The sequence below is a fragment of the Stegodyphus dumicola genome, chromosome 2 (genome assembly GCF_044657685.1).
Source record: "Stegodyphus dumicola isolate Sdum_Otavi_A_Nest chromosome 2, ASM4465768v1".
NCBI classification, from domain to species: Eukaryota; Metazoa; Arthropoda; class Arachnida; order Araneae; family Eresidae; genus Stegodyphus; species Stegodyphus dumicola.
The window spans coordinates 128,105,386-128,120,387 of record NC_140769.1 but is presented as its reverse complement, the minus strand read 5'-3'; positions in this window follow the sequence as shown (position 1 = coordinate 128,120,387).

Below are 15,002 nucleotides of genomic sequence, written 5' to 3'. Positions count from 1 at the left end.
ATGAATTAAGTATTATACACCTGCTGAGGCTTTCAACTACAGCAAACTAACGAATGATTATTGCCATTTAGCTTATATTTTTTCAGAGCTGTTTGCCATAAGAGACCATAAGCTTGAGAGGCCGTAATAGCTGTAACGGTTGTATTGTAAGGATCCTAAGTTTTACTAACGTTTATTTTATTTTAAATCTTTACTATCACTTCTTATTTTCTATTTCCGGCCAGAATTAAAAGCTTTAACTTATTTATGCAAATTTGTCTTGCTAACGCCAAGTACTTAAGTTGTGGCTTTTTGCCAACCAAGGGAGAGGAAGGAGTTATTAGAAGCAGGCCGCTTGCCATAGTAGTTTTACTCGGTTGCTGGTTGTCTTCAAGGCCAGAGGTTTAGTCCTCTTGATAATCTCAAACGTATCGTAGTGTTAGCAGCTCTCTGTACTACATACGGATTTTGTTAAATAACGGCCAATCTTAAAGTTAGGCACTTGTATATTAATCCAAAGTTAGTTTTAGTTAAAGTTTTAGTTAGTAATTTTATATTCTTACGTTCAGACCACAAGTGGAAGTCCGGAAATCTCTGTAAAGATAGAAAAATAAAGGGTTTCGTATACCCTTCCTGTGTGTATTGTCTACTTCACAATTTATTGAACATAACTTGAGTAAGCTCCCTGTTCCGAGTCAGGACAGTTCATGTTTCCAAGGCAAGTATCACACATTGAAATCATTTCGGTAAAAGAGAATATTTTTTCTGCTTTAGCACAAGATATGAAACAGCCGATCCCCGCCGATCATTTTGGAGTTACTATATAAAAGGGGAGCTTGTTCGCCATTACCACTGTTGGTTGATGACAGGGATTCTATAGTCTAGCAAAAGGAGCAGCACACAATATAGATGCTGAAAGCGTTATTACCAAATTCTCACCTTAAAAAGGCGACAAGGACAGCAGCTCAGCACCAGTGGTAATGGGAATGGGACACAACCGAACAAAGCAGGAGAACCTATCAATACTACTATAAAGTTTCGCTAGATCGTCTTGAGTCATTACCACAAATAACGAGATTTGTGACGGGGCACGAGCATTTCCTCCTATTACTATGAGCGAGGAATCGCAAATACCGAACGTTGTGTCTGTGGAGCCATTGGTAAACCAGACCATTACCTGACCCAATGCCCTATAACCTCACAGTGGCATGTGCAGTTTCTGGAACAGGCAGTTTAGTTTCTCATAAGCGTTATTTGATCAAATAGCCAGCTTTTCGCAGCAAAATATACAAGATAATGCAGAAACTGGAGGAATTGGGAACAGATTTGTTCAGTGTGGAATAGTTCCCAGTCAATCTCTCTTCTCTTTCTCCTTTTTTTTAATTGAGCGAGGAATTCCTCACTCATATTATAAATATGCAAGATAATGCAGAAACAGGAGGATCTGAGAAAAGATTTGCTCAGTGTGAAATAGTTCCCAGTCAATCTCTCTTCTCTCTCTCGTTTTTTTTAATTGAGCAAGGAATTCCTCGCTCATATTTTGAAACATGTATGTATTATGGCCCACTGTATATATTATGAAACATGTATGTATTATGGCCAATGAAAATTATTATGAACTATGTATGTATTATGTAACAGGCTCAATATATTATGAATTATGTAAGCAAGTATGAACTATGTAAGCACGTATTCTGAAAGATCAATGTATTATGAACTACTTGTATATAGGCATGTACTATGAACTATGTCTGTCATGAACTATGTAACTATATGTTATGAACTATGTAACATATGTATAAGCATATATTATGAACTATGTAACATATGTATAAGCATATATTATGAACTATGTAACATATGTATAAGCATATATTATGAACTATGTAACTATGTAAACATATATTATGAACTATGTAAGCATGTGCATGTATGAACTATGTAAGCATGTGTATGTATGAACTATGCAAGCATGTACGCAGGATAAATGTATGTCCTTATTGGGCCATGAAGTGTTGCCACGGGGAGTTGCGGAACCTGCACTAGATCCGAATAGTCTAACTAAGCCGCACGGGTGTTCAGATTCTGCTCTCAATTGTCAACTGTCAACTGATTGGTTGTTGTAAACGAAGAACTTACAATTATTGGAGAACGAGAGGGAAAAAATCGTGCATCTTTCTTTCAGTGGTAAGGTAGGTAAAAAAAAAAAATTATGAAACATTTGTTCGTCAGAAATATGTGGATCTGTGATACCAGCGTAAGAAACTAGAAGAAAAGATAATTCTTCCTCATCAATTAGTGTAAATTACTTCCAGTTTGTAAAATATGGAATGCCTGTTTGACAGTATTATATTGAAGCACAAATAGCAAACTTGAAAATTAAAATTTAACAGAAATCTTCCTTCGAATGATTTCAATAATTGAAAGGCCTAACAAATTTTAAGAGATTTGTCATACATTTCTAGAAATAAACTGCATTGTTGTTTTTCAGTAGTATCAGATGCATAATTTATTTGCTTAATTACTTTAAATTTTTCAAGCTTTATTCGAATAACTTTTATAGTTTCACTGAGGTAATTACATACTGAAAAGATATTCTAAACTGAATACCTGCGTGAAACGAATAGAAATAATGCATTATTTTTTAGATCACAAAAACTATTTTCACCTACATTTAAAATGCTATTTATGAACTTAGTTTCACGGAGAGAGCAACGCAAAAGAAAAGGAGAATATTTACTAATTTCAACGCATAATTTAAATACATTGCCTTTACCTCAGACCAGTTTGACCAAAACTCATTTATCTTTCGTTAGTTAATTAAGGAAACTTAGTTTACAGATAAAATTATATTATTTAAATCTGATCGGCAAATTTGCAATAATCCAATAACGCACAAAATTGTTAATTTTAAATTACCGTTTAAATTACCTGCCGAGAATCTTACCATTCATGTTAGCTTCAACATCAAAATTTGTTACATACTGATGAGAGAGGGGTGTATGAGAACTGAATCGGGATTAATAGCCATTTTGAAATTCTAAGAAAGGAAGCAAGAAAGTAAAGTGAAATATTTAAATGTTAAGTTAAAAAGAAAAACTATTTTCAAGTAATTATGCCTTTTTCTCGTTTCCCTACGAAAAAATACTAATGTCACCTTAAAGGGGGGGATGAGTTACTCGCCCGAACTTGCATTCGTAATTGCAATGTTTAGTTTGTTTTTTCTTGCTTATTTAACGTTTTATGAGATACATAGTTTGCTTTGGAAAACCCAGTGCTTGAAGGGAAAGTGAATTGGTAACTAATTACTGTTTGAGGCAATCATTTGTTTCTTACTTGCAGAAATTTTCAGAATAAAATAAGGCAATATCGTTTTTTTTTTCCGAGAGAGGGGGCACACAAAAAATATTTATAAATGAAGCTAACGCTGTAAATATTTAGAGATACAATTATAAATAAACGCTATTTCGTTATCCCAACAAACACCTTTAAATTATAAGCAATAAATTATTTACAGTAGCAAACCAATAACCATCCCTAAAGCAATCAGTAAAGTGCTTCGTATTTTAACTGCAGCAATCAATATCTATTCTACAAACTGACCATTTGAATGGTGCAAGTTTCGGCAGACGTATGGGGAAAGTTTTCAGATATGTGTACGTTACAGATTTATAACAACAGTATCATTGCAAATAATTGCACTAGTCGTGTCTTAAGGGACACCTTAGTCGCATATTCTTCAAACTTTAAAACGTATATTTTGTAAAAACTCGTAGGGAACATTTCTAGTGGTTTGTGTGTGCGTGTGTGCATTATTATGGCAAAGTCTTTAGGGCTATCTGCCTAAGGGGAGGGATGCCTTCGGGGAGGACTTTCTAAGGGAAACTGGCTTTAGAGTGGTAGCCTTGAATTTTGTTTGTACACTGCAGTTATGTAACTTACAGCATTTTGTTAAATACTTGCAAAGCGAAACTTTCGTGGGACACATAGGAAAAGTAAAATTCTAATGGGCGTAAAATGTGATATGTAGAAAATGTATTTTCTATTAGAGCGGCATAAGCCGTACTTAATTATATTTTTAACATAACTCTTATTATGGAATGCTTTATTATAGGTCGCATGTAGAAGTTTCTATAAGTTGTTATCCAAGACTGTGGTGAATACGTTTAGTGAAAATTGCAATGTAAATGACAATTGTTCGGCATATTCCTTGATAAACGTGTAATTTATTTACCAATTAAATGCAATATTAGTATTGCTTTCATTAGTATTTTAATTAAAAGAGTTAGGAGAATCCTAAATTTCCTCGAAAATACCTTTTCATATTAACAAAAGCCTTTACAAAAAAGAATTGCAAATTTGTATTTGATAACAAATTTATTTAAAATTATATTTTTTAATACACCAGCATTTATTAAAAAGATACAATTGAAATTCAGTGAAAATAGAAAAGAATCAAAGCTGTTACATTTGGATCTTAATTATCTCCAAGTAATTTGACAAATAATATTTGAGTGACAGTTAAAACTTTATGAAGATTATTTTTAGGTATGGAATGGGAAGAATTATTTCATGAATCAACATAGGTAAAAAATAAACATGAAATTCTGGATGCTTTCCAGAAAAATTTGAAATATGCTACTCAAGGCTTGCATGAGAAGAGATTGGTGATCCAGGTCAAATAAAATTGCAGACGTATCATTCCTTTCTTAATGACATTTGTTATTAGATAATAAGGAAAAATCTTTCGAAATTTTAAACAAAACCATTTAAGCGGATTTAGAGTAGTAATATAAAGAATCGAATGTCACAAATTTAAATTCATTAGTTTAAGTAATGTTTCTTATGAGTATCGCTTCACATCAAATATTCATTAATCAAGACCTCCTGTATATATTCTATGTCTGTCTTCATAATATATAATAAAAATAATCTTCATTCATGATGAAATACTAATAAAATATCCAGGAAGAGTTTTCTTGTGTTTTTATAGCGAAGATGAAAGGTATTTAAAAATAATAATTTCATTGCAAAATGTTAAAGTACCACATTCTTAAAACTTAAAATTTAAATATGAGTGTAAATGTTTTCGTCCTTGTTATATTCCCTCCCACAGTTCTTCAGTTCTCCAATGGGAGAAATGCAGTAATCAGGATCAGTATTATTTCAATAATTTAGATTCTGAGAATCTTTTTATCAGTTATGCGTAAATAATTCCTTTCCAGTAGTTTACAGTCAGAAACAATATGTTAAAGTATTTATGGTTAACATATTGTTTAACATATTGCTTAATATATCTTGGTTACATATTTATAATTAAACCTATTTATATACTTAACTTAATATATATTTAAAAAGCATTTACTATAAGAACTTTTCATAAGAGACACTCATATTAAGCATTATATAATAAAGATAATGTGTTTTTCTCTGTTATGCATTGTATAGTCTATCTTCTTTACCTTGTAGGGATTTGTATTTATTTTAACTAACATTTTAACTTTTAAGTTCAGACTTTTCTATAAGCCTTCATTTCCCTAATTGTCAGTGCCAGAATAGTTAAATGTTGTAGCGCGCGTGAACGCATGCAAATTTTATATGTTGAAGGAAGTAGCTAAAAGTCGAATTTCGATAGGAGAGAGAAGGATTTGGGCTCTAGCTGCTGTTTCCGCCGTGAGTACGTTTTGCTCATTGCTGGTTCAAGTGGTTTAAGTTGCATTGTTTTGCTGCCACTAGCTTAGAAGGAGGTTGAAGTTCGGGATTTCGCTGAGCCCTGTAAATTAGCTCAGCAGTTGTTAAACATTTCAACTTTTAATTTTTAATTATTCGACTTTCAGTTACCGCCCAAGTAGAGGCGAAGTTTGTTAGTGTCGAGTTGACGTATTGTCAGTTTTAAAGAGTTAATAAAGGGTTTGAATCCCTCTTCTGTGTAGTTCCTGCTACTCCTGTATCCAGACAGAAGTTAACCCACCTGGAATCTACAACCTCAAAAGTGTCACGTAGGGTGTTTCGTGTGTGCACGAGCTTTGTTGACTTTCAGAAACTACGCTACGACTATAGGAACGTTAAAAATATTTATTTCTGTTACGTTTGATATTGAAACAGATTGTGGTTCATTACACAATCTGTTTCAATATCAAACGTAACAGAAATAAATATTAGGCAAAAACTAGACAAACAAGTTAGGCAAAAAATTAAATATGGTTGCATTAACCAGTTCATTACAAAACAAAAGTTTCTCTTAGCACCTTAGCACAGCAGTATTAAGGGCATGATTTGTATTGGTTTCTAGGGTAAGTACATCATCAAATTTTGAACTAAACTAGAAACACATGTTTTTCCACTTTGGAAATGACGCAGTAACGATAACAATATCCACCCCGCTCCATCTTGTCAAATGTTCCGAATAACAGCTATGCAGTCTTCAACAATAGGACAGTCAAATAGCGCTGGCGGTTTGGTAAAAAATAGGTCACACACAAGTCGGGAAGAGATTACAATGAAGCAAAGTTGAGTCGAGTACGCAAGCAGGAACAGATAAAAGTGGGAAGAAGTATCAGAAATTCACCATTAGTCGCACATATAACGGCCTCGCCTTCGCATTCCGTGTAAAGCTCCGCCTTGTTGTGATGGAAAACATCCCGAGTGGACATTCCAAGATTATTATGCAGTACCACCAAACCTTACGAAAGAACTTTCGTCTCGTCGTGGATTTTGTGTGCTATCATGTCGTAAAGACACTATACATTTAAAAACATGCACGCCTTCTTCAAGATTAGAACTCAAACCGAACGATATAGCAATTAGTAGTACTAATTAGTGTTCCGGTCACGGTAGTTAGGGCGCAGGCACGTATATTGAAAATATGAGAAAAAGCACTTGAAAAAGCTTGTTTTATGATAACTTCCGCTTAAATATTAAAGCACCGTGACGTTAGTTTCAGCCTCACGCAGACTTACAAAGCTTTTTATGTTAATAAACCGTTTCTATGATTTGGAAATTTTACTATGCTTTCTCTTTTTGGTAGCCCTAAAAAGGATACAAATGAGCCATGATTATTTAAGGCGATGATTTTGAATGGTTTAGAAGTAGAGTTCTTGGCAACGATTCTGGCAGCTTTAATTTTCTCTAGCCTAGGTCTTCCAATTAATATTCCGGCGTTAGCCATTTTGTTAGCTGAAGTTGTATGGCCATTTCCAGTTTTCATCCAACGCTTAGTTAGGAAAGTCTGTGCAATCTAAGGTTATGAATCTACTTTCGAGTAAATTTTCAATTTCCTGTATAATACCTAGAAGCGGCGGATTTTGACTGTACGCCCAAGCTGTGCCTTATGTTAAATTCAAGTTTTAATAAAATATTTATTTAAAATCTATATAGGACTTTGTCGTATTTACACTGACGGATAGAGGACTCGTTAGCAGTCTAAGAAGGTTTAAAAGACATTTTAATTAGTATTAACCCTTAAGATCCTTTAAACTGCCAATAATAATCAAAATAATTTTAGTGAATAACATATGTTTCATAGAAGATTGACTCATATACGTCAATGTATTAATCATATTTCAATCAATGTTAATTCTTGGTAAATTATTTATTTGTAATATGTGGTACTAAACATATATAAATAAGCGAGCCATTTTGTTTTCTGCTTCGTACCTTTTCATTCAAACAAAGCTATTTTTAAAACTGAGAAAGAGGTACAATTAACGGAATAAATATATTATTGTTTTGCAGAAGTGAAAGTTTTAGATTAAAAATACACACTTCAAATGATGCTAGTTACTTAGTCCTATTCAGAGTTTAGCAAATCGGCAGGAATTTAGCTGTTCTCGATGAAAATTCAAAATTAAAGATTATACCCTCTTTCCTAAAACTAAGTAATCTGCTCAATTCTAAAGAAACCTATGTGAAAAGCCTTTCTGATTCGTTCAGCCGGGAACTGGGTGTCTGATGAAATATTACAACTCTAGAACGCAATTGTGACGCTTTAAATTGAATACAGTATTAATCTGAGTTAAAATAACACGCAGAATAATGGAGGACTTAAGCAGCAATATTCTGCATAATATTCATAAATTTGCAGTACCTGCAAATTAATGAATTTCTAGACACAAGAAAGTTTGAAAAGAATTTTTTAACTACGAATATATTTCTTTGGCCTTTTTACAATGAAAGAAATGCGAAATAAAAATTTTTAAATTTATTATTTTCTTTAAATGGTAATATGTGCCAAAGCTTTTCTTACTGACCTCTTTTGAAGTATATAATAATTAGTATAAATAATTACAGTAATAGCGCAATAACTGACATAGATTATTAATCCTGTTGACTCTTAATTTATATAATTCAGATTTTCCATTTAAGAAAAAAATAGTTTGCACAGGGAGTCGGTCAGTGCATTATTGTAGGTTTCATTTTTAATACGAGCTATTTAAGGGACGAAATATTACTATATTTTTAAGGCATTTTCTCCCTCATACCAGAGTATCTTCGGGGTGTAACGGTCGCACACTCGGCGCGTATTCGGGGGGGGGCAGTTGGAGTCCCGGGGAGGACATTGCACATTTTCATGTCTTCTGCTTCAAAGTAACCTAATGACTTTACAATGGCGCCCAAACTAAAAGGTAGTGGACAATAATCTTCACAATCATGATTAGACAATTAGTTACCCTAATAGCCCAATCGCCGTTTAAAAGAGGAATATAAATGTATTTTCCCCCTGCTTCCAGCATACCTTCGTAGTGTAACGGTAGCACACTTGGCGCGTATTCGAGAGGTTTAGGTACGACTTCCGGCGAGAGCATTGGATATTTTCATGTCCTTTGCTTCAAAAAACCTAATGACTACACATTAATAAAATGAATGAATAAGCAGCCAGGACAATGATAGGCGTAAAAGTGCATGTACAAATAGGAATATTAATTTGTAGCTTTGTATTCTTCCATAATTTCCCTCACTATTTGGGATATCGAAAGAAACTTCAGTAAATAGTTTAACATTTCACTACAAACAACTTTTTAATTATAGACTTCGAAGTTAACTCTTGGCTATCCTCATCCGTATATCTTGAACCCCATTCGAACTTGATCAGGTAACATTTCGTCTTCTTCTTCTACTACTGCTACTACTATGAGATGATTTCTAGTATTTTGTATCTGTCTATTTCCTGAATGTTTTTATCAAACTAGTCTATGCATAGTTCTTGCTGAGCGACATTATGAGTAACACAAGCGATGCATGATGGGTCAAATGCAAAGAAATGTAAGCTTTATTTAATTTACAAAGAAAGTTTGAGAGGATGAGCATCTAAAGCTTTCCAAATATTCTAAAGCTTAGCTGTTATTGACACATCATGTAATTCCACCATACACCCAGATCTAGTATTTATTAAAAATAATTATTTAGTATATAAAGAGATTAGAAAAAAACCTCAATACCATTTGGAGTTCATAAATTAAATTGAGAACATTTGTTTTCATGTAAAAAAAATAGCAGATAAACATAATGAGATAAATATATTAAGTTCTGGGAACACAATGCTCTAATTAACTGTTCAAATAATATTAAAGAATTGTCCGTGAGATAAACGGACTAAGAATACCAAGACTAAAGAATTGTCCACGAGGTCATATCGTTTCAGAATAACATCGAAAATCACTGCGAGTCTAAGAGCTCAAGGATTTGGAAATGAAAATTTGGGAGTATAAAAAATAATTTTGAAAAAAAAAAAAAACTAGCACATTTAAAATAAAGTTCTTAAAAGGACATGCTTGGAGCAGGCAGGTTGTTGTTTTCCTTCATTTGGTCTTCAAAGATTGAGGGAAGACTTTTATTTCAAATATATCTAGAGAATGGAATACACCGAGCGAGAAATTACTTTGAAAGGAATGTACCTCGGAATGAATATACCACGTGGTTGTGTGTGGAATACATCTCACGGAAAAACATTAAGTATTATTTATCTTCATGTTTTTATTATTTGTTCTTTTTTCAATATTTAATTAATATATTTATATATACTGTTTTTAATTTTCCTACTTCTAAATCCCGAACCGTAATAAAAAATATCTAAAATGTTAGATGTTATTATTACTTCTTTTACCCCAAAATGAAATAAATCAGTTTTACTTTTATCTTCAATTCATAGCCTTCCCACAACTGATCTAAAATCAAAACGCCTGAAGTTACATCTTTTTCTGACTCAGCAAGAGGAAAGGTGGATACATTTGACCAAATATGCCGAAGGTACCCTATTCTAAGACATTGTGCACTTTTTAACTGTTGAATACTACTGAAATAAATCCACAGATTTGTATAATTGTAACTATAAAATGAAGAGAGTGCACTTTTAACATTTTAGAATATTTATTTATAATCATAGAATATTATATATTCCAGAGAACTGAAATAAAAGAATAGTTCTGTTATTACGTGCATCTAAAAGAGTTCCCATTCACAAGTTACTAGATGCTAAATGTTAAATGTTGCCATTTACAAATTATTAAATATTAAGCATAACATTATCAACCCAAATCAGATGAATACTAGGAGGGTTTTTCTACAAAAATTGGCCTTTAATCTTATAAGATGCTATTCAAAGGAAAGAGGTGAATTAGCCAGCCTTCCACTTTCGATAAAAGAATTATAAAAGACGATATGAAACAGAAATAGAAGTACAACATAGCAAACAGCAAAAATACTTCAGGCTCACTGTAATTTCTCTATTAAGTTTAAAAATAGACTTTTATTGCTATGAAATAATGGGCCTGCAACATATTCGTTTGCAAAGGACACTGCTCAAAAGTAAGGACTAAAAAAAAAAAAAAAAAAAAATTCTTGGAAAAAGGGTTGGAGAAACTCATGCGGAATAGAATTTTACTTACAACTGGGTATGCATATATTGAGACGGAATTAAAGTTGGCTATTTTATGAGAATTTTTCCTTTTCTTCTTTTTTAAGTTTATTTAGTTACGTTTCTTTTTTTAAGTTTCTCTTTTTATGTTAAGTTAATTTTTAGAATAAACAATAAGCTAAATGCAAAAAGAGTATGTATGTTACAAATTTATATTTTACTAAAATATTAACTCGTATGCCTATTTTAAGGAATTTGCATAATATTAAATTGTAGTTGTACATGAGATAAAATTAATCTTATATATTTTTATATTTATTTCTTTTAGACAAAGATTCTTTAGACTTTTATATAAACAGGATGTGCGGGTAATTTGCTGCGTGAACTCGCACGAGTAGTAAAGGATTTATTTCCAAATATATGTACTCCGCCACTGATGGATTTCTTCACTATTTAGACTTAAATTAGATGTAGATTCTCAAGCAGGCAAAGAACTCAGGCCGAAAGAAAGCAGAAGTTCTAATTTGTATTCTCAAAAAAGATTAAGCCTTCCGTTGTAGCAATACCGAAGGGAATTCTTGGTTTAATTTCCGCAGACAACAGTTTCTAGCCATTCATTAAGTATTTCATTACGATCTGAAGCAAGTTCTTCCTATTGTAAGAGATTTTGCTGCAAGAGAGACTCAACAGTTTCCTATTCTATCTGTTTATTTTATTTTATTGATCTCTCTAAACCATGATTATCTGATTTAATATTAATTATATGTTTTTGTAACACAACTTCGTTATTATGTTATCAAGATTAAAGATTAGTTCACAAATGTTTAAAATCATGCAGAAATGAAATTTCAAAGTTTTGCCGAGTATTTAATCAGTTTAGTTTTTACTTCCTTGTACGAAGTAAAAAGGAAATATTGTAATCGCGAAAAGTTTCAGGCAGCATATTTCAAAGAAAATATCCATTTTGACCGCTATCGAATGCAATTTAACGATGTTTTTGCGTGATATCTGTACGAACGTATGTACGTACGTGCCTACGTACGTATCTCGCATAACTCAAAAACGAGTAGCCTCAGAACGTCGAAATTTTGTATATAGGACTGCTATAACATGTAGATATGCACCTCGTATTTTGGTTGCAATCGGCCGAACCAAACGTATATAAATATATTTATATATATATCCACTCTGTTACCCGGCTCAGTGATCTCAGTTTCTTTACTCTTATAAATTTGTAAATTGTACATTTTTTGCTTTAAAAATGATTGTATTATGTTGTTTTTATCTTCCGGTTAAGGTTTTTATGCCTTTAGTAAATCTGTAGGCAATGTTTAGAATTATCAAAATTTTAAAAAGTGCCGCTAAGCCTTTTTTTAATGGCGGCCATTGATGTTTACATTTGAAACAGGAGACTAGTGGATTTGTTGCCAATCTAAAGAAACTTAGTTTGCCAACAACAAAGATAACGCATTCATTTATTATTGCCAATTAAATCATGCATAATTCTTTCTGGAATTTTTTCGAGGAAATAAGTGTTTAAGATAATTTTTAATATAGATATTTTGAGTATTTATGTATTTTTGCCTTCTCGCGAAGTGAGAACTGAATTAATTAAATGAGAAATACTCAATCGTCTGTGAAAAACTGTTCTTTTTTTATTTTGTTTGCTTAATTTGTTTTATACATAGTTCTAACTTTATTATAATATTTGAATAGAACATGTGGCAACGATTAGATAATTCTTTAAATGATATACATTTCGTGCATTCTGAGTTATAATATGAATGAAATATAATACTGTTAAGTAAACCTAGTGCCAGAGTGTCGCTATGGTAAACAAAGTGAATTTTAAAGAATGCATTTATTCTATAGTGGTTTATGCCCTGTCGGCGAAGTAGGTTTAATTCAATATTTAATATTCCGCACAAGGAAGTCATGTGGTGTATACATCAGATTTTGTAGGTATATATATATATATATAAGAAAAGTAATAACTAATACACATATCAGAAATTACTTTACATAAATTTACAATTTGCTGGTAAGATTCCTAGCACTTCTCAACTTTATTTCTCAATGAACGATTTTAACTCTACTACCCGCAAGGCCATATATATACGGCCTAGAATATTTTTTGTGACGTCTGTAAGAACGTATATATACGTGCATCTTAAAATATGCCTAAGAAATTAGAATGATAGTATAAGGTATTTCTCCCGCCTTCTTAGCATTCCCTCGTAGTGTAGTGATCAGCACGCTGGGCGCGTATTCCAGAGGCTCGTGGTTCGATTCCCGGCGAAGGCGTTGCTCATTTTTCATTTCTTCTGCTTCAAAAAGACATACTGTCTCTACAGTGGCGCCCGAACTAAAAGGTGGTGGATGATGACTCTCCATACCGAGGATTTGGGGATTTCGGTAGCCTAAAAACCCCAGTCGCCCTTTAAAAGGGGGAGTATATAATGTATTTATCCCGCCACCTTAGCATGCCTTCGTAGTGTAGTGGTCAGAACGCAGGGCGCGTATTCAAGAGGTGCGTGGTTCGATTCCCGGCGAAGGCGTTGCTCACTTTTCATCTCATCATAAACCTAATGTCTCTACATTATATTAAAAGAACATAAATTCAGGTATAAAGCACTAGAGTTTTGACATGAAAATCAAGTTAATAATCATTTCTCATGGCAGTTTCGGAAAATTTGTACTTTCTCAGCGAAACCACGGTCTGGCTAGAGGGATCTAAAATATATGTTTTAGTAATATTCTTAATTTTTGGAAGAACGTTAAAACCAAAAGTTCAAATTCAAATATGAGTTCTGGTAAACATGATCTGCAAAACATAGATATTAAAGAAAAAACTGGAAAGTGAAGGTAGCTTATAATGTTTTGAAAGAGCGGAGAAAATGTTAGGAATTACGCTGGTAGAAAACTTATAATTAAAAGCAAGCAATTATTTAGTTTCCTAGTCTTTATGTTCAACTTAAGGGAACATGCGACATCGCGAGAGGCGAAATGCAACTATTACGAGGCAAAAGTTCTTAGGGTAAAACTTTTCAAAAAATAAACGTATACTCTAGATTCTTCTTTTAATCTAAAGTAGACAGATTTTAAATCATATTAAATCCATAAACTATAAATAAAAAAAACCTAATGTTTTTAAAAACCCTCTTTTATTTCTATTACCTTTGACGAATCTTTAGTGACAGTGTGCTATTTCGGTACACTTTTCTTAAAACATACTGCACCAGACTTCTTCAATGTTGCATGATGGTTAAAAACATATACTAGTTTAAGAATAATAAGCAGTATTTTACATTTTACTTAAAAAGAAATATATTAAAAATAAATCAATAAAATGTTTTGAAAATCATAGAAAAAATATTATTAAACCTTTAATATATTAAAAACTAGTGATCATAAATTTCGTATCCTGCATAGTTTGAAAAAATAGTTAAGATTAACAACTGAGGAAAATTTAAACTTTTTAGGCTGAATAACTTTCAAGAAAAATGTACCGGAAAAAAAAATGAAAAAAAACCATTTAAACACTAATAATTTATAAAAAAGTCATTTTAATATTTTCCTGCACCATATTCACCTTGAATTGACATTTTTACATTAAAACTGTTTCTGTTTTATTAATTTATGTTTCTTTCTGGCCATTTCAGAAAACTTTTGGTAAGCGAGATGGGCTTCACGAATAATCTTCACGAATCCCCAATCTTTTCTTTGCAAAGACTTTACCATATAAAATCCTAGTTGTATTCCTAATAATTCCATTACTTAATGCATTAATGCACCTTTATACAACATCATTAAAACATATTATCGCATGTAACAAACCTAATTTTAAGGTGATGATACTCACAAAAACAGTTTTTCTCATTCGGGTTCTAAGTTCTTCTATGAATGGAATTTATAGTAGTTTTTAGTATCAGAGAGAACTCTAAACACCCTTTTAACAGCTTATAAAACAGGTTCTGAAAAAAAAAATTATAAACATACTTTTTACCAGCTAATATAGTTAGCTTTATTGTGACCACACCAAATATGTGTCCCTTTTAAACTGGCAGCTGGAGGGCTTGCTAATGCTTGTTTACACTTTTTGATTAAAGGTTTCAGAATTTTAAAATTTCGAAACATGCACAAAATATATATTATTGGATTCGTCTTAGTC